We start from the raw sequence: 24,975 nt of genomic DNA, 5'->3' as shown, positions 1-24,975 counted from the left end.
ACAATACCCCATAATGACAAAGCAAAAACAGGTTTTTAGAAATTGTTGCTAATTTATTCAAAATAAAAAACTGAAATATCACCTTTACATACGTATTCAGACCCTTTACGTTTTTTGTTGAAGCACCTTTGTCATTATTGCGTATTGTGTGTAGATTAATGAGGAAAAAAAATAATTTCATCTATTTTTGAATAAGGCTGTAACATAACATAATACGGAAAAAGTGAAGGGGTCTGAATACTTTCAGAATGCACTGTATGTGCCTGTTATAGTCCCATTGTGTGATTGGTGTGTGTACTGTTTTCTGGCACAGGCCTTAACTGATCCAACAAGTTCACCAATCATCAATGGTGTGATATGAAGTTGATGGATTTTAATGTTACATGCTACACCAGTGCGTGTGTAAAGTGTTGACATTGCGCAGCTGCTGCAGCAGCAACGCAAAATGATTCTTGGAGTGCTTGGAAATGGTATCAATGCTTTTTGGACGCTTAAAAACATATTCAATTAGTTTCATAGTATGGTAAAGTAATAGAAACATAGATTACAGAAATACATACAATAGTGGTACCTGTATGAAAAACAAAGTGATTGTCCTCGTTTATATTTGGAGGTAGAGGACAAACCCCAACTCTAAGATATTCAGACTTGACAAGACTCTCAACATAAAACAATGTACAGAATCCATAAATTAGAAGTTCCTTGCAGAAACAGACTGGGAGGCTATTTCTTCTGCATCCACACGTGCAACTGGTCACGTTTCTGGTGTAAGAGTAAATACTGCCATCTAGGGTTTAGAGATGGTTAACAGGAAATGGATACATTATTTTACGGATGTACTTTAGGCCTACGTTTGAGTAATTTAGCAGAAGCTCTTATCCAGAGCGACTTAAAATAAATAGCTACATTCATCTTCAGCTACATACATCACGGTCATCACAAGTAAGACTTTCTATAATAATAAATGCCACAAGCAGTCACAGTGGTAGAGAAAGGAAGTCAATTTAATTTAATGTTCAACTTAATTTATTGAACTTAAGTCAACTATATAAATTGATTTGCTATGTATCCCTAAATAGCGGCCAATTGTGTTGAGGTTTCCAGGCTTACGGTGTCGGCATGTGCAGTCCCCTGTCTTATCTCTGCACCCCCACACACTCTCAGCCAGGGCCACATCAACAAGGCTTTTGACAGAAAGGCTCGTCCCCTGGTTTGCCTGATTGTGTACCAGCTGAGCCATCAGAGAACATGAGGGTTGGGGCATATCTGCATATCTGGAGCCATCGTTCATCTGAAATTAAAAAAGTAACATCAGAGGGGAGTGCAAGGTGAGACAAGAATTGGACAAATTCAACTGAGAGTTGAAGGTCATGGACTAAATGCTATAGTAAAACTAGCAACAATCACCTTCATCTACTTAGTCTATAGGTTCTCTACCATCTCTCTAATCGTCACCATGCTCACCTTCTTCAATGTCTCCCTCTCCTGTTCTAGCTTCTCTTTTTCCAGACTCTGTTTCGCTCTTTCTTCAGCCACCATCACCAGGGCCTCTCTCCTCTTGATGGCCTCTATCTCTTTCTCCATCTGTTTCTTATCCTTTTTAAATGTCTCCTTCTCCTTCCACATCTTGAGCATTTCTCGCTCCACATCCTGCCCGTCTCTTTTGATTTTCATCCACTCCTTCTTTATTATTTGCAACTCTGCTCCGACCTTCTCTGTCTTTCTAAGCATCTCCATTGAGGTCTCCTTTTCCTGCTCTAGCTTCTCCTTTTCCTGGCTCAGTTTAAGTCTTTCTTCGGCCTCCATCACCAGGGCCTCTCTCCTCTTGACTGCCTCCATTTCTTTTTCCATCTGTTTCTTGGCCTTGAGAAATGTCTCCTTCTCCTTCCACATCCCGAGCATTTCTTGCTCCACCTTCTGCCCGTCTCTTTTGATTTTCACCCACTCCTTCTTTATCATTTGCAACTCTGCTCCAACCTTCTCTGTCTTTCTAAGCATCTCCTTTGAGGTCTCCTTCTCCTGCTCTTCCTTCTCTTTTTCCTTGCTCAGTTTAAGTCTTTCTTCGGCCTCCATCACCAGGGCCTCTCTCCTCTTGACTGCCACCATATTTTTCTCCATCTCTTTCTCCGTCTGTTTCTTGGCCTTGAGAAATGTCTCCTTCTCCTTCCACATCCTGAGCATTTCTTGCTCCACCTTCTGCCCGTCTCTTTGGATTTTCACGCTCTCCTTCCTCATCATATTTAACTCTGCCTCTGCCTTCTCAGCCTTTCTAAGTATCTCCTTTGAGGACTCCTTCTCTTTCTCAATCTCCATCATGAGGATCTTGATCCCACTGTCTATCTCCTCCCTCTCCCTATTGAACTCATTCCTGTCCTCCTGCAGTCTTTCTGCCTTTCTGGCCAGGATCTCCTCCTCCCTCTGCCTAACTTTTTGGTCCCTTCTCTTTTGTTTCTCATATTCCTCTATCTTTTTCTCAAACTCTGCCTTCTCTGTCTTAATCCTCAATACTCATATATATTTTCACCTCCATTGTTTTTATGCACCTACAGTAGATAGAACACAAACAAAAATGATTGAAATAATCTCCACACACCCATACTATAATGCAACAGGAATGTCAGAAAGATTCCCCAAATGAGAAAGGGATAACAATCTTTGAGTTTGCCCTTCTGAATCAGTCAACAAATACCAGTACACCGATTGGCAGCAAAGAAATGTTATTATCTATAATGTGCGTTCGGCTGGCGTCATAATGGGTTTGGAATGACTATCATGGTAATTCACTGCCTAACATCTCTTATCAGCGTTCGATGCAATGGTTCGAAGTGACTTGGTCCTGTCAGAGGCCTATGTTAGAGTCAGCAAAAGCTTCCAGTGTGGGTTGGCTGGCTATGTTTGTTGACACGCCTTGAAATATAGCCTACAATTGTGGCCAACAGGTCAAATATCAGTGGCCATATAATGGGCACATTTCATTAACTGGAATCCGCCTGGTACAGGTAGGAGCCTATAAGCTAACAAGCAGAAGACCTCCGCAAAATTAAAATAGCCCTAATTCAATTCATGCATTTAGGTCTCTAATAATAATAACAAATATATTTGATTTGGAATGTGTTTTTCATTTGTAGCCGACAATTTCAAAGCCTGTGCAGTTGAGTGCAATAGACACACAAACAAAAACACAAACAAAACACTAACAACAACAAGAGGACAGGACCTAAAGGAAGGCCTTTCTAAAGATGTGAGTTTTTAGGCATATAGAAATATCCAACGCTGAATTCGACTTAATGGGAATATCATCTCCTAGTGACAGATATCTCTCAGTGACATTTTTACGCGTCCCTTGTCCAAATGCTGTAAAGGTAGTCGGCCTATGCCGTCTCAAGTATTTACAAATACAAGTGTTATAAAACTATACTATATGTCAACTATACTACATCTCTGGCCTACATTAGCCTACCTCAGTCAGTAGGCTGTGTATAAGCGCCGAATCTTCCGGTTATAATCTCTTTATATCTCACTCTGGTAATACTGATTGCACAGGTTCAGGTTGCGTCTTAGCTCGTTATGCCACTGAACTAAAAGTTCAAGAACTTTGTGTATTATTGCAGAACATTCTCAATTCTGTGTACATATCAACGTCATAATGATACCAATAGCAACGCATTTTGGGTGGAATCCTAACTCCAAATCCGCGCGCGTAAATCTTGCATTCATGTCAATGGGAAATTGATTCGATTTACACGCGGATCTCGAGTTAGGATTCCACTGCAATACACATTTAAATTTAAGTTCATTTGAATTTATAGTGCATTTTACCCACAATATACGGCTTACACAAAAGTAGCCTACAAGACAAATACAACATTTGAAAAAACATATTGCATAGAATCAAATTTGGGGATATACAGGTTTTTTTTCTTTATAAAGTACATTACAAACATAAAGTCTCATAAAGTACATTACAAATACGAAACAATTATTAGTCATATTTTTTATTAGTAATAATAATAAGTATTTTATATTTAATACAAAATAGATTAAATGGTGAAATTGGTGTGTATAAATATATAAAACTTGACTCATAATCCGTATAGTGCTGTTTTTGGAGTAATTACTAATTACTAGTAATTACTAGTGTGTGCGGACTGCGCTCCCTGTCCCGTCTTTCTGCTGTGGGGCAGCGGAGCACTCTTGCCCCATCGTTGCGAGGGGAACAACGTGAGCGTGTTTGGCGTAAACAGGGAAAACCTCACGCAAATTATATTGGGTATGAATTCTGCCTAGCAACAGGTGGCGAAAAACTATTAAACGCTAATGTCGTTAACGTGGTCTGACATGACAGGAAATAATCACAAAGCAATTCAGTTCATCTACTGTACGTCTATCGCTAATGCTAGCTAGCTAAAGTTTTCACAATGAATCGTGTAGATTATTTGTTGACCATGCGGTTTAGTACATTGCCTTTGGAAGAGAAGTTGGAGATAAAACGTTTAGGGCCAACAGGAATGGTTTGACAAAAAGAGATGGCTAACCGCTACCACCTCGAAACATGCGCTGTTCTGTTTCCCATGTATGATTTTTGGTGGAGACTATTTGGGCATCGGCTGGATTCAAAGACATTATACATCTGTCAGAACAGAACAGACACCAGCGACTGAACGGCCGTGACATGATTTCCATTGAAAATGCATTGATCCAGGGACAGATGGATTTCAACAGTAAAGTCATCGAGAGGTTTGCTGAAGCAACGAACCGCCGCGCTACTTTCCTATTCAAGTGAGCGGGTCTCTTTGGACATGTATGACAAATGGACAATGCGCCGTTCACTGTAGACTATATTGCTTTTGTTTTGTAGTCATTTTAAACGTTATACTGGCTGTGATATAAAGTGGAGGACTAAATGTTACGTATAGGCCTAATATCTAGACCGTTGATGGGCACACTTGTTACTTCTCGCTTTCAGAACCCTGGACTGGGCTCGGGCTGTATAATCATATAGTTCCGTTAATTAGCCTAGCCTACTTTCCGTGATTTAATGTGACTTTTGTAGTGTGTTATAGCCTCTGCACTGATGCTATTTATTTCACATTTAAAATAATACAATTGATAAAACCTGATTAAACTTTCCTACAAGTTAACGATGTGCCGAATGCTTGTATTTTGATTAAACATGCAAGTTATTGAAGACACGTGTCTGTCTCATCTTTTTACTTTGTTGCAGTATAGGCGTTCTGTGTCGCGCTGAAGCGTATGAAGTGTATTCAGTTATGGGGTTTACTGTACATACTTTTTCTCTGCACTGTTCCTGCTGCAGAGGATGCGTAAACGATTTTCCCATGTTGTTTTTTGGTTGTGGTCTGTGTTTATACATTTAGGCTATTAGTTGTATCCTACTTTTCAGTTTTACAAGTCAAATCTTATGACAGATGAGATGGCACTTCAACCGATAAAATGCAGGTACATTTTGACTACTGCTGCACTACGATACCCATAGATAGACCCAATACATTGGTAACTGCACTACTTTTACAGCTCATATACTGCTTATACTGTTCATACTGCATTCTATATTTATTCTGCTTATAATGTTACTGTTAATACATATATTGCTTATACTGCACTACTTATACTGCTCATATACTGCTTATACTGCTCATATACTGCTTATACTGCACTACTTATACTGCTCATATATTGCTTATACTGCTCTACCTGTATATATTGTTCACATTGCACTTTTCTGCTTTTTTGCACTTCTGGTTAGACGCTAACTGCATTTCGTTGTCTCTGTACTTGTACTCTGCACAATGACAATAAAGTTGAATCTAATCTAACACCTATTTATTGTCATGTTTTGATGGCATGTTGTTCATTCTCATGTTATGATTTAGTTTGTGATTATACACACGTTTTTAGCGTGATGATAGAGACCCACTACCAGACGAGTACAAAACATACACAAGTCACATGCAAATCCCTGCACTGCAGACGACAGACAACAACTGTCTCTGTACAACTAGTCCTGGACCTCCACTAATAGACAGATACAAAGAGAGCAGCATACAGTAGCAGCAGAGCCCAGAGGCGAGGCAAGGCGAGGCAAGGCAAGGCAAGTTTATTTATATAGCACATTTCATACACTGAGGCAATTCAAAGTGCTTTACGTAAAATAGTTAAAAAGGAAAGAGAATGAAAGAAAAATTAGAATAAAAACGCATAAAAGACATAAAAAAAGAATAAAAGTCACAGTGCATTTTAGGGTCACAGTGCAATTATTAGCGCCAATTTAGTTTCAATTTAAGGCAAAAGCGAAGCTCTTTTTTTTTTTAAGCCCATTTTTGAAAGTAGCCAGTGTTGGGGCTGATCCTAGATCTATGTGTAACATAATAACTGAGAGACCTGCAGCAGGGCAGGTCCTCATCCCTGGCTGTCTGCTTTGAGCTGGTTGTCGTTGGACTCCTGGCAGCGGAACAGCAGCTTGAGTTTGATGGGCCGTATGGGCATCAGAGTGTTCTGTAGGTCCATCTCAATGGGGATCTGGTGAGAGTTGACACACAGTTAAAGTATGAAGGAACGAGTAAAACAGATGTCAGCGTTACACTATGAATGTTACCTAATACAGTGTCACTGTTACGTTCGGGTAGCATTGCACTATAAATTCAAATAAACTCAAACTCCTGGACAACCTCTCTTGGGTCGACATACATTAAAATGGCCCTATGAAGTCTCGAGGGAGTTTTGCAGAAATACAAATAGCTTTTTTTTTAAATCTCACACTTCCATCATTTAGTTACTAAATTTTAGTAGGTAGCCTATACTGAGGATGATTGGCGCCTAGTACTGAAAAATGCAATCTGGGAAATTAAATGGGGAGTACATACTCATGCAGTACGCAAGTACAGAATTGTAGTATGGGGGTTCAAACCCGGGTCTCCCATGTGGAAGACACAAACGCTACTATTAAGCCAAGAGGACATCCTCAAGGTCTGAGGGCGACACTTCAGTTTACATGTCTCAGGCAGGGCTACCTCATCACGCGAGTGTGATTCCAAAATCACCTCTGCTACATATAGAAACGCAACAAAGTCATAGGTACAAAATTATATTTACAATCATTGTATCATTATTTTGTCTCACCTCTGTCTCTTTGCAGACGGTGAAGTTGAACCTCTGTAGAATCTCCACCATCGCCAGTTTCAACAATACCAGAGCGAATCGCATCCCGATACAGTTCCGTGGGCCCAACCCGAACGGCATGTAGGTGTATGGGTCGATGCTCTCCTTGTTCTCCTTACTGAACCTACACACGGAGAGTTCAGAGGAGGAGGGGTTAAAGAACATATCAATTAAATCACAGTAATATGATGGTTATACATGGTTGAAGAAACCTGTTTGTGTTTGGTCGTCGCATTTAGGTTTGTTTTATGGTTGTTTGTGGAACACTGCTCTTATCGTTGCTGTTGTGATTGATATTGTGGTTGTGGTTAAGATGTGGCCCATTACCTCTCTGGTTTGAACTCCTCTGGGTCTTCCCACACATCGGGGTCACGGTGCAAGGTCCAGATGGGTATCATGACAACCATACCCTTGGGGATGGTGATGCCGCTGATCTCAACAGATTTCTTGGCGACTCTTTCAAGTCGATGGGGTACAACCTGAGAGACTCGTTGATCACGCTGTCTAGATAGTCCATCTGCATCAGAGCCTCGTACTGGATAGGAGCCTGCACAGGGATATTACACTCACATGAGCACTAGTGATTGGTCGTTCACGTAGCCGTAGCCCAGAACTAACTCTTTTTCGTCACAAATCTGAAGAGCTGTTAGTTTTTTGTGTTTTTTTGGGGGGAAATGAACACAGTACTATACTTATTCTAATCTGCATAGCCTAATTTCATGACACCCGCATACAGAACGCCATTACTTTCAATGTACGTGTGTACAAAAAAAATCGCTAAATAATGTTATCTTGATAGTTAGAAGAAAATACATTTAGATTCCACTGAACAATGTAAATGATAGATGTACACAAGGATCAATCAGAAGTCAAAATGCCACTAAACTGGGCTGCTTTTAGTGGATTGACTGCTTGGAATACTGAATGTGCTACAGTCTATTATTTTCTATCACAGTCGACAGACTACAAGAAAACTGTCAGGTGGTTCAAATGTGAATAACTTGGTATCCATTCCATTAACTGTGGCCGGGCAGCACCGAACAGCCCAGAGAACATTACCATGGTGCTTTTGAATATTAGGTCCCTATCTGGCAAAACCTTTATTGATCTTATCTCAGAGCGAAAGCTGCACTGTAATGTTTTTATCTGAAACCTGGCTAAACATGAATGCATGTCAGTCTATTAGAAGTGGGGAAAAAATATATTTTCTCTCTATTATTTATCTAGCCATGTCGCTGAGCAGATGAGAATTTCATGATGAATATGAATATGAATAGTACACCATCAACAGCTTCCTCCTGTGATAATGATTTAGCAACCAGCTTCAACACCAAACTAAGGGCAACTATCGACTCTGTAGCAAAAGTCAAACTGAAAAAGGCTGTGGCCAAATTTAAAAGAATTTGCAGAAAGTCTGAGCGGACAAAAACTGCAGGTCCACCTTGATATTCTTCGAGAGCATCTTTCTGCTTTTAATAAGGCAATAAAAAAACGCCAAGACAGACGGGATCATTTCTCAAAATTGATCTGACAAGACACCTGGTGATCTGCTCTCCACCTACAAATGTGAGGAATTTGCAACATACTTCTGAGATAAGAGAACCAATATTAGGTGAGGAGAAGATGTGTTTGATGACTTGTTACCCCACCTTCCACCACATGGAAGCACTATGAACTCTTTTGCAGTGGTCATACAGAAATGCTCAGCAAAGTGGGGGTCTGTTCATCTGCACCTAAAACTACCATGGTGAAACCCCTCCTGAAGAAAAGTAACTTAGACTCTTCAGTCCTTAGCGATTTTAGGCCAATCTCCAACCTTCCCTTTTTAAGCAAAAAAAATAATAATTCTTGAAAAAAAGGTGTTCAAACTGTTAAATAATCTCCTTATTCCCAACTGTACCTTTGACATGTTCCAATCTGGCTTTTGTGCCGATCATAGCACTGAGATACCATTGACTCAGATCTTAATTTTGAAACCCATATCAAGAATGTGACTAAAACATATTTGAATCACTTAAAGAAGAGTAAGTAAGTTTGCCGGAAATCTGCCATCGTGGAGAAATTCTGTCTGAAGTTGTCCAAACAACAACATCCTCCCTAATATTAATATATCCCCCCAAAATGAACTTGCAGTGTTGGACATTAGCTGTTGTGTTTCTGCATGCGCACACGATTGGGAGAGGCAGCCACCAGAGAAAGGTCAGTCTACTCCCCTAGAACACCCCTGGCACTCACAACATGTTTATATGCAAACCGAATGTCAGGTAGGACACTGCATTTTAAAAAGCGTGTTTTCCGAACCAAAACAGCGTTCGTAAATGAAATATTTATTCATAAGGGATTTATTATAAGGGATCTTGTTCCCTGATCGCTACCGATTAAAGATAGTCATTACAACCGTTAGGAAGCTTTTAGGAAGCTTGAATATTACATGGACCTTTACAGAACACAGCTGTAAAGATGCAACCTTTCCTCTCCCAGGCTGACACTGAGAGACGAATGCATGCTTGTATTACTAGCAACCTTGATTACTGTAACACTCTCCTGTCTGGTCGACCAAAGAAAGCTCTTGGCAAATGATACAAAATGCAGCAGCACGAGTCAGATGGAGAGCACATATCACACAAGTCTCTGCACTGATAACCTGTTAGTTTTATAATTTATTTTAAGATAATTGTATTAGTTTAGAAATCATTCTATGGTCACGCACACCACTGCATGTCAGACATGCTTTTAAGGTATATACCCTGTAGATCCCTCAGGTCCTCAGGTACTGGCCTTTTAACTATTCTGAAGATTCCAACAACACCTATCTACTTCCTGTTTCAAATGAATAATACTGGGCAGAAGTCTGCACAGGGATGCTACAGACACATTAGCACACTGCAAAATACTGTCACCTATCTAACCATCTGTAGGAGTCTGCAGTGCACAGGGGTTACACACTCATCAGTACCCTCTAAAACACTGTCACTATCATGTCACTATCACACTGTCACTGTCACTATCACCTGTTCCACATGAATAGTACTATATAGGAGTCTGCAGAGGGGTTACCTTGTTGGGAAACACAGTGTCTATCTCCTCCTGCAGCTTGGTCATGATGTGAGGGTTGGTTGCCAGATTGTAGGCCAGGAAGGACAGAGAGCTACTGGTGGTCTCATAGCCAGCAAAGATGAACATCATTGCCTGGGACAAGATCTCATGGTCACTCAATCCTATGACGATGGGAGAAATGGGGTGGTAGGTGTGTTTGTAGGTATAGGTGTTTGAGGCAGGTACTGTATGTGTGTGTGTTAGATGCTAGTATACAGTGTGTGTGTGTGTGTGTGTGTGTGTGTGTGTGTGTGTGTGTGTGTGTGTTTAAGGCAGGCACCTTTACTCTGCTCCTCTCCCTTTGAGTTGCTGTCTTTCTGCGAGTCTATCATCAGCTGCAGGAAATCTACCCGACTCTGGAAGCAGGCTTACGTCAGATCAAAATCACATGAGAACTACCAGATGCTACCAAATCTCTACAATTGTATTACACAATACTGGCTGAAGATCGTATATTTGATCAGTTATATTTACATACCTTCCTGGTGCTAGCCACGCGATTGGACTTGATCTTCTGAAAGACAGCGTAGAAGAAATCTGTGACTGAGGCAGGGAATAGGGATACCTCCTTGTTTGCCATAACAGGACCCATGAAGGGGAAGAATGCTGGACGGACAGGAAATGCCACGGTTACAAACAGGAACAGGAAATACCATGATACGTGACTCCAATCCTATTCAATGCACAGCCCTGTCCAGAAACAACTCCTAGGCTCTATCCCTAGACACTTCTGTATCCAATCCACTCAGATCTCCAAGTGTCCAGCATTTAGGAACTAGAGGTTGGTTCTGGACAGGGCCCATGTGTTTGTCAAATGAGTAGAGCGCAAACCATTGGCAGTGTGGTTTATGTCAGTCTAATCAATGAAATCAATAGCTTCATTTATTAAGCACAAAATGACTGAAAGCTATATGGGGGCAGTTGTACCGACTGTGAGGAACAGTGGGCTGAAGATGTCAAACTTGAGCATTTTCTTGATGTTGGTCACAAAGGGGTCGGAGGGGTTGTGGAGGGAGTCGATGTCGACACTGAATGAAGTACTGACGACCACATCCATACTGTATGGTCCAAAGAACACAACCACACAATCTCTGACTACCAGAACCACAACCACAAAATTAAAGGGGGAGTTCACTGAAATTACAAATTCACCTTATCGTCTCGGAGATAAATACTCACTCCTTTAGTTCAATGGGCTCATCGTTATCAGCCGTCTTCTTCAGATTGCTGACCAAGTTACCAGAGTGCTGCTTCATGATCCTGAGCATCTGAGTTGGGAAGGATACATGGAAAAATATGATGATTGATACATGGATTAATATGTGCAAAACATGGGTTAATATCATGTTTGAAACAGGAATTATTTTAATGTTTATATAGCCTGAGAATATACATTCATACAGGATACATTATGTATATAGTCAAGGAATAAGTGACTCCAAAGATGAACTATTATTCTATACTCTGTCATCTGACCACTGAACTTATCTAAGATAAGATTAAATATACTTTATTGTCCCGGATGGAAATTCGAAACACGTCAGAGTTGTTAGTCATTCATTTATTTGTGTTGTTGGAATGAATAAAAGAAGGAGAGGAGAGATGGGACTGTACCTCTTTGATCCGCCCACTGGTGAAGGAGGGAGACAGGACACTGCGGATCCGTCTCCATGTATCATCCTCAGCGATAAACACGGCGTCATACAGAGGCCCGTTGAGATAGAAATTCTAGAAAAATAACAATGATTATATACTGCAAAATTAACCGAATATTAATAATGCTATAATAACAATGATATTATCTATTTAATAAGCCCTTATGTTTTTTTCCCCATACAACAACTTCAATTTAGCGTATTACCCTCCTGTTAGTGAAAAGGGAGTAGCATTCCTTGATGAGGATGGTTTTGATCATGGCTGTGTCCATGATACACAGGACGGGCTGACGGCCATCATAGATCCTACAGACCAGCAAAAACAAAGATAGTTAGATATACACTCACCCAACACTTTATTAGGAACACTATACTAATACTGGGTAGAGCCTCCCTTTGCTCTCAAAACAGCCTCAATTCTTCGTGACATTGATTCCTTTGAGATTCTGGTCCATGATGACATGATTGCATCACGCAATTCCTGCACATTTTTCAGGTGCACTTTCAAGATGTGAATCTCCCGTTTTGCCACATCCCAAAGGTGTTCTATTGGATTCAGATCCGGTGACAAGGAAGGCCACTGAAGAACACTGAACTCATTGTCATGTTCATGAAACCAGTTTAAGACGACTTTTGCTTTGTGACATGGTGCATTATCATGCTGGAAGTAGCCATTAGAAGGTGGGTAAATTGTGGCCATGAAGGGATGCACATGGTCAGCAACAATACTCAAATAGGCTGTGGCATTCAAGCAAATATACCGTAGATAGAGACAGACAGACCCATCACAGATCCTGCACTCTTTGAAAAAGTGCTACCTAGAACCAAAAAGGGTTCTTCTTCCACTGTCCCTTTGAAGAAACCTTTTGGGTTCCATGTAGAACCCTTTCCACAGAAGGTTATACAGTACCGTGCATAAGTAATGGGACAGTGAAGCATTTTTTCTTCTGTTTGGATTTGAAATAAAAACGTAGAGATTTTTATTTTTTATTTGATGTACATATTGGTGTATCATTCAGAAATTACAACACTTTTATGCATAATCCCCCTATTTCAGGCTACACAAAAGTGATAGGACAATTGGCTTGACAAGTGTGTTCGTCAGGTGTGTTACGTCACATAATTTGTGCAGTCTGCTATTGGTGTCTTGTCAACATGAGGACCAAAGAGATTTTATTGAAAGTCAGGGAAGCCATTATGATGCTGAAATATCAGAAAAAAAGTAAACATAGCCAAAACCTTAAACCTACCAAAATCAACAGTTTGGAACTTCATTTAACTTCATTAAAAGGAAAGAAAGCACTGGTGAGCTCAGAAATTGCAAATTACCTAGTAGGCCAAGGAAGACTTCCAGTGGATAACCAAAGAATGCTCACCATAATTGAGAATCATTTATTTACATCTTGTCAGTCCAAGTACAAGTAAATGGCTCCAAACTCATTGGACGGCATTTCATCATACAGCAGGACAATGACCCAAAACATACTGCCATAGGAACTAGGGAATATTTCAGGGCCAAAAAGTGGAAAGTTGTTGACTGGCCAAGTCAGTCTCCAGATTTAAATCCTATAGAACATGCATTTCATTTGCTCAAGAGGAGACTTAGGGCAAAACATCCTAAAAAAACAACAACAGTCACTGCAACATAGGTCTGGCAGAGCATTACCAGAGAAGATACCCAGCGGGGTCACAGTGGGTCACAGACTTTTGCACTTTTGCATACAAAGGATTGGGGACCAAATACTAAACATGAGTGCTTAATTTAGACATTTGATAATGCAAAAGAAGGAAAAATGCTTGGGCACCAAATGGCTAGAGCCAGCCCTGATTAACAGAACCTTTATCGAGCGCACAACATCACATTAATGCCCATAGGAAGAATGAGAATAGAGTATCAACAAAATAACCATTTTAACACAATTTAAAACAACATACGTCTGTAAGTTTTAACCATACGTTAATGTGCGTCAAGGACAACGCGGGAGAATGATGCCCGTGATGGGCCTAACCCAAAACTCAAAGAATATCTCGCTGTCCCTCTCCTTAAATATCATTCCCAACAAAGGACAAGGTGTGAGATACATTACAATAGCAAATGAATTTACAAATGGTGAAAGCTGAAAAATCTGAAACATAGTCAAAACCTTAGACTTGCCAAAATCAAGCACTGATGAGCTCAGCCATTGCAAATGGCTGAGGCTTCACTGCAAGATGCAAACCACTAGTTATTCTTAAAAAGGATAGTCAGGTTACAGTTTGCTAAGAAGTACCTAAAAAGCCTGCAGAGGTGTGGAAAAAAGTCTTGTGAACAGATAAGATGAATATTATCAGAGTGATTGCAAGAGGAAAGTTTGGAGAAAAAAGGATCTGCCCAAGGTTTACAGCATACCATCTCATCTGTGAAACATGGTGGAGGGGATGCTATGGTTTGGGCATGTATAGCTGCCACTAGAACTTGCTAACTTATCATAATTGATGATGTTACTGCTGACAGCAGCAGCAGAATGTATTCTGAAGTGTACAGAAATATCTTGTCTGGTCGAGTAAAAGCAATGCTTCCAAATTCATTGGATGGCGCTTCATCATACAGTAAGACAATGACCCAAAACATACTGCCATTGGAGCTAGGGAGATTTTCAGGGAGAAAAAGTGGAAAGTTCTTGACTGGCCATGTCAATGTTTGGATTTAAATCCTATTGAACATGCATTTCATTTTCTGATGGTAAGATTTTGGGCAAAAAGACCTCAAAAACTGAAGATGGCTGGCCTGGCAGAATATCACCAGAGAAGATACCCAGCACCTGGTGGGGTCAATGGGTCCCAGACGGTTATTGCATACAAAGTATTGTCGATCAAATACTAAATATGAGTGCATAATTTCAACCATGTATACCAATACTAGACAAAAGAAAAGAAAAGAATCTAGCAAAAGCAAACTATGTTCTGACAGGGTTTGACTCATCTAATACGACATCAGATCTGGATAGGTTCCTTGATTTCCTCTGAAAGGTGACATAGGCATGAAAACATGTACACAACATCAAGAAGAAACCATTGATTAAAGCCAAATCAATTGACAGAGGCATGGCAGAAAATGTGTGTTGTCTCTTTAAAAGAAATGTTAAAAATCTCTTTGTTTTCCCTGAATGAAACAAAGCACAGGTGTTTAAAAGGCCAGCCCTACCCCTGATTACAATGATCCACACATGGAGACAGCCAAAGCAACATAGATCAATAAGACATCGCACATGTCACACCAGAATGTGCGTTGGCAAGAGTGTGCCCTTATAGCCAGGATCCACTCACCACCTCTCTGGTCACATCTCCCTGATGTTGGTTATGAAGAACTTTATCAAACGTTTGGATTTGAAATTAAACAATTACTACAAGGTTAAAGTAGAGATTCTCAGCTTTTATTTGATGGTATTTGTATACACATTGGTTTCACCATTTAGAAATTACCCCACTTTTTATGCATAATCCCCCTATTTCAGTGTACCCAAAAGTAACGGGACAGACTTATCAAATGTCCAAATGAAGCAGTCATGTTTAGTATTTAGTGGACAGTCCACTAGTATTTAGTGGACAATAACTGCCTGAAGTCTGCAACCCACTAACCCCACCAGACGCTGGGCATCTTCTTTGGTGATGCTCTGCTAGGCCTGTACTGCAGCCATCTTTAGTTGTTGTTTGTTTTGAGGTCTTTTTGCCTAAATTCTTATCATTAGGGAAATGTAATGCATGTTCAATTGAATTTTAATCTGAAGATTGACTTGGCCAATCAAGATCTTTCCACTAGTTGCTATGGCAGTGTTTTGGCTATGGCATTGTTTTATTGTATGGTGTGGCACCATCCAATGCATTTGGAGGCATTTGCTTGCACTCAAGCAGACAAGATGTTTCTGTGCACTTCAGAATACATTCTGCTGCTGCCGTCAGCAGGTACAATCATCAATTAAGACAAGTTAGCAAGTTCTAATGGCAACTATACATGCCCACACCTAACACCCCCTGCACCATGTTTCACAGATGAGGTGGTATGCTGTAAATCTTGGGCAGATCCTTTTTTCTCCAAACTTTTGTCACTCTAGTCCATGATAATATTCATCTTATCTGTCCACAATACCTTTTACGAGACCTCTGCAGGCTTTTTAGGTACTCTTTTTTAGCACACTGTGACCATCCTTTTTGATGATAACTAGTGGTTTTTGATGATAAATGTGTCTTCCTCTTAGTTATAAACAAACCAGAATTAAATGCATAGGTCTATGGATGGATGGATGGATGTTCTCATTGGAACAGCTGGAAGACTTTCTCTGCATCCACGAAAAAACACATGTACGCAAGCACGCACAAACACACACACGCACGCACGCACGCACACACACACACACACACACACACACACACACAGGCATGTTTAAGATATGCGTAGCCCATGTTTATTAGTTGACTTAGTTGTGGGGTTAGTTTAGATACAGCGCACGATGCAACAAACAGGTACAATATCAGCACACCTCAGCATTGCTACACCCACGTGCTACAGGGAACTGGTACCCGCATAGTTAGATATGGTGCTGGTCCCACACCAGAGAGAACTGGTATGTTCCAGATCATTATACGAGGTAACTAGCTAGTAAATTATTAATTACTAGAAAGTGCTCAGTAGTCCTAGGGCTACAAACACAAGCTGACCAACCCTCCTGCAAACAGGGTGCTAATATTTCTCAATATTAGCTTGTCAAAGCTAGCCAAGGTTCTCAGCTGTCCGGAAACAACAAGTAACTTAGTTAGCCGACTGTCCCAAGTGCTAGCTGTAGCCTACACATGTGACCTTGCAAGTTCTAATAATAACCTGAGGAATTATCGTCGAGCTAGGGTTCAACAATAACAAAGAATTGAGAGCTCACAGGTTAGCTTGCTAGCTCAGAGAGTTAACAGGTGCTCAGAAGATGAAAATCGTCGTTGAGCTGAACCGTAGGATTCTATCATAGACAATCTAACGCCCCGTGAGAATCATAGGCTGAGGTGTAGCCAGCTACAACAACACAACTACAGTACACTTTTCAACCTAACGCCCCATGAGAATCATAGGCTGAGGTGTAGCCAGCTACAACAACACAACTACAGTACACTTTTCAACCTAACGCCCCGTGAGAATCATAGGCTGAGGTGTACCCAGCTACAACAACACAACTACAGTACACTTCAGACAGTCAGAGAGTGAAGAGTGGAAAGGATGAAATGGTGCGCTTGTAGCATCCCTTTATTGGGACAGGTGATAGGCGTTGCTATCACTTGCAAGTGTGTACGAGGTGTGATTCTGTGAATCAAGATGTAAATACAGTGCTCTCTGAAAGTATTCAGACCCCTTCACTTTTTCCACATTTTGTGATGTTACAGCCTTTTTCCTCATCAATCTACACACAATACCCCATAATGACAAAGCAAAAACAGGTTTTTAGAAATTGTTGCTAATTTATTCAAAATAAAAAACTGAAATATCACCTTTACATACGTATTCAGACCCTTTACGTTTTTTGTTGAAGCACCTTTGTCATTATTGCGTATTGTGTGTAGATTAATGAGGAAAAAAAATAATTTCATCTATTTTTGAATAAGGCTGTAACATAACATAATACGGAAAAAGTGAAGGGGTCTGAATACTTTCAGAATGCACTGTATGTGCCTGTTATAGTCCCATTGTGTGATTGGTGTGTGTACTGTTTTCTGGCACAGGCCTTAACTGATCCAACAAGTTCACCAATCATCAATGGTGTGATATGAAGTTGATGGATTTTAATGTTACATGCTACACCAGTGCGTGTGTAAAGTGTTGACATTGCGCAGCTGCTGCAGCAGCAACGCAAAATGATTCTTGGAGTGCTTGGAAATGGTATCAATGCTTTTTGGACGCTTAAAAACATATTCAATTAGTTTCATAGTATGGTAAAGTAATAGAAACATAGATTACAGAAATACATACAATAGTGGTACCTGTATGAAAAACAAAGTGATTGTCCTCGTTTATATTTGGAGGTAGAGGACAAACCCCAACTCTAAGATATTCAGACTTGACAAGACTCTCAACATAAAACAATGTACAGAATCCATAAATTAGAAGTTCCTTGCAGAAACAGACTGGGAGGCTATTTCTTCTGCATCCACACGTGCAACTGGTCACGTTTCTGGTGTAAGAGTAAATACTGCCATCTAGGGTTTAGAGATGGTTAACAGGAAATGGATACATTATTTTACGGATGTACTTTAGGCCTACGTTTGAGTAATTTAGCAGAAGCTCTTATCCAGAGCGACTTAAAATAAATAGCTACATTCATCTTCAGCTACATACATCACGGTCATCACAAGTAAGACTTTCTATAATAATAAATGCCACAAGCAGTCACAGTGGTAGAGAAAGGAAGTCAATTTAATTTAATGTTCAACTTAATTTATTGAACTTAAGTCAACTATATAAATTGATTTGCTATGTATCCCTAAATAGCGGCCAATTGTGTTGAGGTTTCCAGGCTTACGGTGTCGGCATGTGCAGTCCCCTGTCTTATCTCTGCACCCCCACACGCTCTCAGCCAGGGCCACATCAACAAGGCTTTTGACAGAAAGGCTCGTCCCCTGGTTTGCCTGATTGTGTACCAGCTGAGCCATCAGAGAACATGAGGGTTGGGGCATATCTGCATATCTGGAGCCATCGTTCATCTGAAATTAAAAAAGTAACATCAGAGGGGAGTGCAAGGTGAGACAAGAATTGGACAAATTCAACTGAGAGTTGAAGGTCATGGACTAAATGCTATAGTAAAACTAGCAACAATCACCTTCATCTACTTAGTCTATAGGTTCTCTACCATCTCTCTAATCGTCACCATGCTCACCTTCTTCAATGTCTCCCTCTCCTGTTCTAGCTTCTCTTTTTCCAGACTCTGTTTCGCTCTTTCTTCAGCCACCATCACCAGGGCCTCTCTCCTCTTGATGGCCTCTATCTCTTTCTCCATCTGTTTCTTATCCTTTTTAAATGTCTCCTTCTCCTTCCACATCTTGAGCATTTCTCGCTCCACATCCTGCCCGTCTCTTTTGATTTTCATCCACTCCTTCTTTATTATTTGCAACTCTGCTCCGACCTTCTCTGTCTTTCTAAGCATCTCCATTGAGGTCTCCTTTTCCTGCTCTAGCTTCTCCTTTTCCTGGCTCAGTTTAAGTCTTTCTTCGGCCTCCATCACCAGGGCCTCTCTCCTCTTGACTGCCTCCATTTCTTTTTCCATCTGTTTCTTGGCCTTGAGAAATGTCTCCTTCTCCTTCCACATCCCAAGCATTTCTTGCTCCACCTTCTGCCCGTCTCTTTTGATTTTCATCCACTCCTTCTTTATCATTTGCAACTCTGCTCCGACCTTCTCTGTCTTTCTAAGCATCTCCTTTGAGGTCTCCTTCTCCTGCTCTTCCTTCTCTTTTTCCTTGCTCAGTTTAAGTCTTTCTTCGGCCTCCATCACCAGGGCCTCTCTCCTCTTGACTGCCACCATATTTTTCTCCATCTCTTTCTCCATCTGTTTCTTGGCCTTGAGAAATGTCTCCTTCTCCTTCCACATCCTGAGCATTTCTTGCTCCACCTTGTGTCCGTCTCTTTGGATTTTCACGCTCTCCTTCCTCATCATATTTAACTCTGCCTCTGCCTTCTCAGCCTTTCTAAGTATCTCCTTTGAGGACTCCTTCTCTTTCTCAATCTCCATCATGAGGATCTTGATCCCACTGTCCATCTCCTCCCTCTCCCTATTGAACTCATTCCTGTCCTCCTGCAGTCTTTCTGCCTTTCTGGCCAGGATCTCCTCCTCCCTCTGCCTAACTTTTTGGTCCCTTCTCTTTTGTTTCTCATATTCCTCTATCTTTTTCTCAAACTCTGCCTTCTCTGTCTTAATCCTCTCATGCTCCTTCCTGATATCCTCAATACTCATATATATTTTCACCTCCATTGTTTTTATGCACCTTCAGTAGATAGAACACAAACAAAAATGATTGAAATAATCTCCACACACCCATACTATAATGCAACAGGAATGTCAGAAAGATTCCCCAAATGAGAATGGTATAACAATCTTTGAGTTTGCCCTTCTGAATCAGTCAACAAATACCAGTACACCGATTGGCAGCAAAGAAATGTTATTATCTATAATGTGCGTTCGGCTGGCGTCATAATGGGTTTGGAATGACTATCATGGTAATTCACTGCCTAACAACTCTTATCAGCGTTCGATGCAATGGTTCGAAGTGACTTGGTCCTGTCAGAGGCCTATGTTAGAGTCAGCAAACGCTTCCAGTGTGGGTTGGCTGGCTATGTTTGTTGACACGCCTTGAAATATAGCCTACAATTGTGGCCAACAGGTCAAATATCAGTGGCCATATAATGGGCACATTTTATTAACTGGAATCGGCCTGGTACAGGTAGGAGCCTATAGGCTAATAAGCAGAAGACCTCTGCAAAATTAAAAAAGCCCTAATTCAATTCATGCATTTAGGTCTCTCATAATAATAATAAAAAATATATTTTATTTGGAATGTGTTTTTCATTTGTCGCCGACAATTTCAAAGCCTGTGCAGTTGAGTGCAATAGACACACAAACAAAAACACAAACAAAACACTAACAACAACAAGAGGACAGGACCTAAAGGAAGGCCTTTCTAAAGATGTGAGTTTTTAGGCATATAGAAATATCCAACGCTGAATTCGACTTAATGGGAATATCATCTCCTTGTGACAGATATCTCTCAGTGACATTTTTACGCGTCCCTTGTCCAAATGCTGTAAAGGTATGCCGTCTCAAGTATTTACAAATACAAGTGTTATAAAACTATACTATATGTCAACTATACTACATCTCTGGCCTACATTAGCCTACCTCAGTCAGTAGGCTGTGTATAAACGCCGAATCTTCCGGTTATAATCTCTTTATATCTCACTCTGGTAATACTGATTGCACAGGTTCAGGTTGCGTCTTAGCTCGTTATGCCACTAAACTAAAAGTTCAAGAACTTTGTGTATTATTGCAGAACATTCTCAATTCTGTGTACATATCAAAGTCATAATGATACCAATAGCAACGCATTTTGGGTGGAATCCTAACTCCAAATCCGCGCGCGTAAATCTTGCATTCATGTCAATGAGAAATTGATTCGATTTACACGCGGATCTCGAGTTAGGATTCCACTGCAATACACATTTAAGTTTAAGTTCATTTGAATTTATAGTGCATTTTACCCACAATATACGGCTTACACAAAAGTAGCCTACAAGACAAATACAACATTTGAAAAAACATATTGCATAGAATCAAATTTGGGGATATACAGGGGTTTTTTCTTTATAAAGTACATTACAAACATAAAGTCTCATAAAGTACTGTCACGACCCTGTGTAAGGCCCGTTAGCAGCTCCGCCAAGTGAGTTAACTCTCTTGGTGTTGTGGCTAGCGCGGCCGCTTTGTAAGCGAGAGGTTGCGAGTTCGATACCCGCTTAAGGCAAGCTACTCTACCCCGCCATTCGCTACATTGGTGTCAGAAGCGGGATGGCGCCCGTGAGGCCATCGGAGAGGCGTGTCCACGTGAGAGACTCGTATAGTGAAGCGTGAGGGCACGCTCTCCCGAACGGAGGGGATAGTGTAACGACCCTGTGTAAGGCCCGTTAGCAGCTCCGCCAAGTGAGTTAACTCTCTTGGTGTTGTGGCTAGCGCGGCCGCTTTGTCAGCGAGAGGTTGCGAGTTCGATACCCGCTTAAGGCAAGCTGCTCTGCCCCGCCGTTCGCTACAGTACATTACAAATACGAAACAATTATTAGTCATATTTTTTATTAGTAATAATAATAAGTATTTTATATTTAATACAAAATAGATTAAATGGTGAAATTGGTGTGTATAAATATAATAAACGTGACTCATAATCCGTATAGTGCTGTTTTTGGAGTAATTACTAATTACTAGTAATTACTAGTGTGTGCGGACTGCGCTCCCTGTCCCGTCTTTCTGCTGTGGGGCAGCGGAGCACTCTTGCCCCATCGTTGCGAGGGGAACAACGTGAGCGTGATTGGCGTAAGCAGGGAAAACCTCACGCAAATTATATTGGGTATGAATTCTGCCTAGCAACAGGTGGCGAAAAACTATTAAACGCTAATGTCGTTAACGTGGTCTGACATGACAGGAAATAATCACAAAGCAATTCAGTTCATCTACTGTACGTCTATCGCTAATGCTAGCTAGCTAAAGTTTTCACAATGAATCGTGTAGATTATTTGTTGACCATGCGGTTCAGTTCATTGCCTTTGGAAGAGAAGTTGGAGATAAAACGTTTAGGGCCAACAGGAATGGTTTGACAAAAAGAGATGGCTAACCGCTACCACCTCGAAACATGCGCTGTTCTGTTTCCCATGTATGATTTTTGGTGGAGACTATTTGGGCATCGGCTGGATTCAAAGACATTATACATCTGTCAGAACAGAACAGACACCAGCGACTGAACGGCCTTGACATGCTTTCCATTGAAAATGCATTGATCCAGGGACAGATGGATTTCAACAGTAAAGTCATCGAGAGGTTTGCTGAAGCAACGAACCGCCGCGCTACTTTCCTATTCAAGTGTGCAGGTCTGTTTGGACATGTATGACAAATGGACAATGCGCCGTTCACTGTAGACTATATTGCTTTTGTTTTGTAGACATTTTAAACGTTATACTGGCTGTGATATAAAGTGGAGGACTAAATGTTACGTATAGGCCTAATATCTAGACCGTTGATGGGCACACTTGTTACTTGTCGCTTTCAGAACCCTGGACTGGGCTCGGGCTGTATATTCATATAGTTCCGTTAATTAGCCTAGCCTACTTTCCGTGATTTAATGTGACTTTTGTAGTGTGTTATAGCCTCTGCACTGATGCTATTTATTTCACATTTAAAATAATACAATTGATAAAACCTGATTAAACTTTCCTACAAGTTAACGATGTGCCGAATGCTTGTATTTTGATTAAACATGCAAGTTATTGAAGACACGTGTCTGTCTCATCTTTTTACTTTGTTGCAGTATAGGCGTTCTGTGTCGCGCTGAAGCGTATGAAGTGTATTCAGTTATGGGGTTTACTGTACATACTTTTTCTCTGCACTGTTCCTGCTGCAGAGGATGAGTAAACGATTTTCCCATGTTGTTTTTTGGTTGTGGCCTGTGTTTATACATTTAGATTCAAGATTCAAGATTCAAAGTGTTTATTATCATATGCACAGCAGAAAACATGTTTCACTGTACAACGAAATTCTTGCTTTGCTGTCCGCAGAATGCCAACCAATGTAAAATATACAATACTAAAGAATATACAATATATACTAAACAAATGTACAAGACAGCAAAATTTAAGGCATAAAATAAAATAGCAGCAATAATAATAATAAAACAGTGCAATTATTATTGCTGCTATTTTATTTTATGCCTTAAATGTTGCTGTCTTGTACATTTGTTTAGTATATATTGTATATTATTTAGTATTGTATATTTTACATTGGTTGGCATGTAAGGCTATTAGTTGTATCCTACTTTTCAGTTTTACAAGTCAAATCTTATGACAGATGAGATGGCACTTCAACCGATAAAATGCAGGTACATTTTGACTACTGCTGCACTACGATACCCATAGATAGACCCAATACATTGGTAACTGCACTACTTATACAGCTCATATACTGCTTATACTGTTCATACTGCATTCTATATTTATTCTGCTTATAATGTTACTGTTAATACATATATTGCTTATACTGCACTACTTATACTGCTCATATACTGCTTATACTGCTCATATACTGCTTATACTGCTCTACCTGTATATATTGTTCACATTGCACTTTTCTGCTTTTTTGCACTTCTGGTTAAATGCTAACTGCATTTCGTTGTCTCTGTACTTGTACTCTGCACAATGACAATAAAGTTGAATCTAATCTAACACCTATTTATTGTCATGTTTTGATGGCATGTTGTTCATTCTCATGTTATGATTTAGTTTGTGATTATACACACGTTTTTAGCGTGATGATAGAGACCCACTACCAGACGAGTACAAAACATACACAAGTCACATGCAAATCCCTGCACTGCAGACGACAGACAACAACTGTCTCTGTACAACTAGTCCTGGACCTCCACTAATAGACAGATACAAAGAGAGCAGCATACAGTAGCAGCAGAGCCCAGAGGCGAGGCGAGGCGAGGCAAGGCAAGGCAAGTTTATTTATATAGCACATTTCATACACTGAGGCAATTCAATTCTAAAATAGATAAAAAGGAAAGAGCATGAATTTTTTTTTGAATAAAAACGCATAAAAGACATAAAAAAAGAATAAAAGTCACAGTGCATTTTAGGGTCACTGTGCAATTATTAGCGCCAATTTAGTTTCAATTTAAGGCAAAAGCGAAGCCCTTTTTTTTTTTAAGCCCATTTTTGAAAGTAGCCAGTGTTGAGGCTGATCCTAGATCTATGTGTAACATAATAACTGAGAGACCTGCAGCAGGGCAGGTCCTCATCACTGGCTGTCTGCTTTGAGCTGGTTGTCGTTGGACTCCTGGCAGCGGAACAGCAGCTTGAGTTTGATGGGCCGTATGGGCATCAGAGTGTTCTGTAGGTCCATCTCAATGGGGATCTGGTGAGAGTTGACACACAGTTAAAGTATGAAGGAACGAGTAAAACAGATGTCAGCGTTACACTATGAATGTTACCTAATACAGTGTCACTGTTACGTTCGGGTAGCATTGCACTATAAATTCAAATAAACTCAAACTCCTGGACAACCTCTCTTGGGTCGACATACATTACAATGGCCCTATGAAGTCTCGAGGGAGTTTTGCAGAAATACAAATAGCTTTTTTTTAAATCTCACACTTCCATCATTTAGTAGGTAGCCTATACTGAGGATGATTGGCGCCTAGTACTGAAAAATGCAATCTGGGAAATTAAATGGGGAATACATACTCATGCAGTACGCAAGTACAGAATTGTAGTATGGGG

The 24,975-nt window shown here is 40.4% G+C and overlaps 1 pseudogene across 1 annotated transcript in view; it reads right to left on the bottom strand.

Moving 5' to 3' along the window:
* LOC310824142 (cytochrome P450 3A27-like) overlaps nucleotides 1-24,975 on the bottom strand; it is a 111,643-nt pseudogene that overhangs the window by 54,417 nt on the left and 32,251 nt on the right. The window contains exons 3-11 of the transcript in view: nucleotides 12,137-12,236; nucleotides 11,890-12,003; nucleotides 11,455-11,543; nucleotides 11,203-11,366; nucleotides 10,754-10,881; nucleotides 10,556-10,631; nucleotides 10,237-10,397; nucleotides 7,507-7,726; nucleotides 7,141-7,303 (exon numbers count right to left, since the gene is read on the bottom strand). The product of the transcript in view is annotated as a cytochrome P450 3A27-like (transcript). The remainder of the gene's footprint in view (nucleotides 1-7,140; nucleotides 7,304-7,506; nucleotides 7,727-10,236; nucleotides 10,398-10,555; nucleotides 10,632-10,753; nucleotides 10,882-11,202; nucleotides 11,367-11,454; nucleotides 11,544-11,889; nucleotides 12,004-12,136; nucleotides 12,237-24,975) is intronic.

Source organism: Argentina silus (assembly GCF_951799395.1).
Source record: "Argentina silus genome assembly, chromosome: Y".
In the NCBI taxonomy this organism is placed as follows: Eukaryota; Metazoa; Chordata; class Actinopteri; order Argentiniformes; family Argentinidae; genus Argentina; species Argentina silus.
The sequence above is the reverse complement of the archived record's forward strand: the minus strand, read 5'-3'. Positions and strand labels throughout refer to the sequence as shown.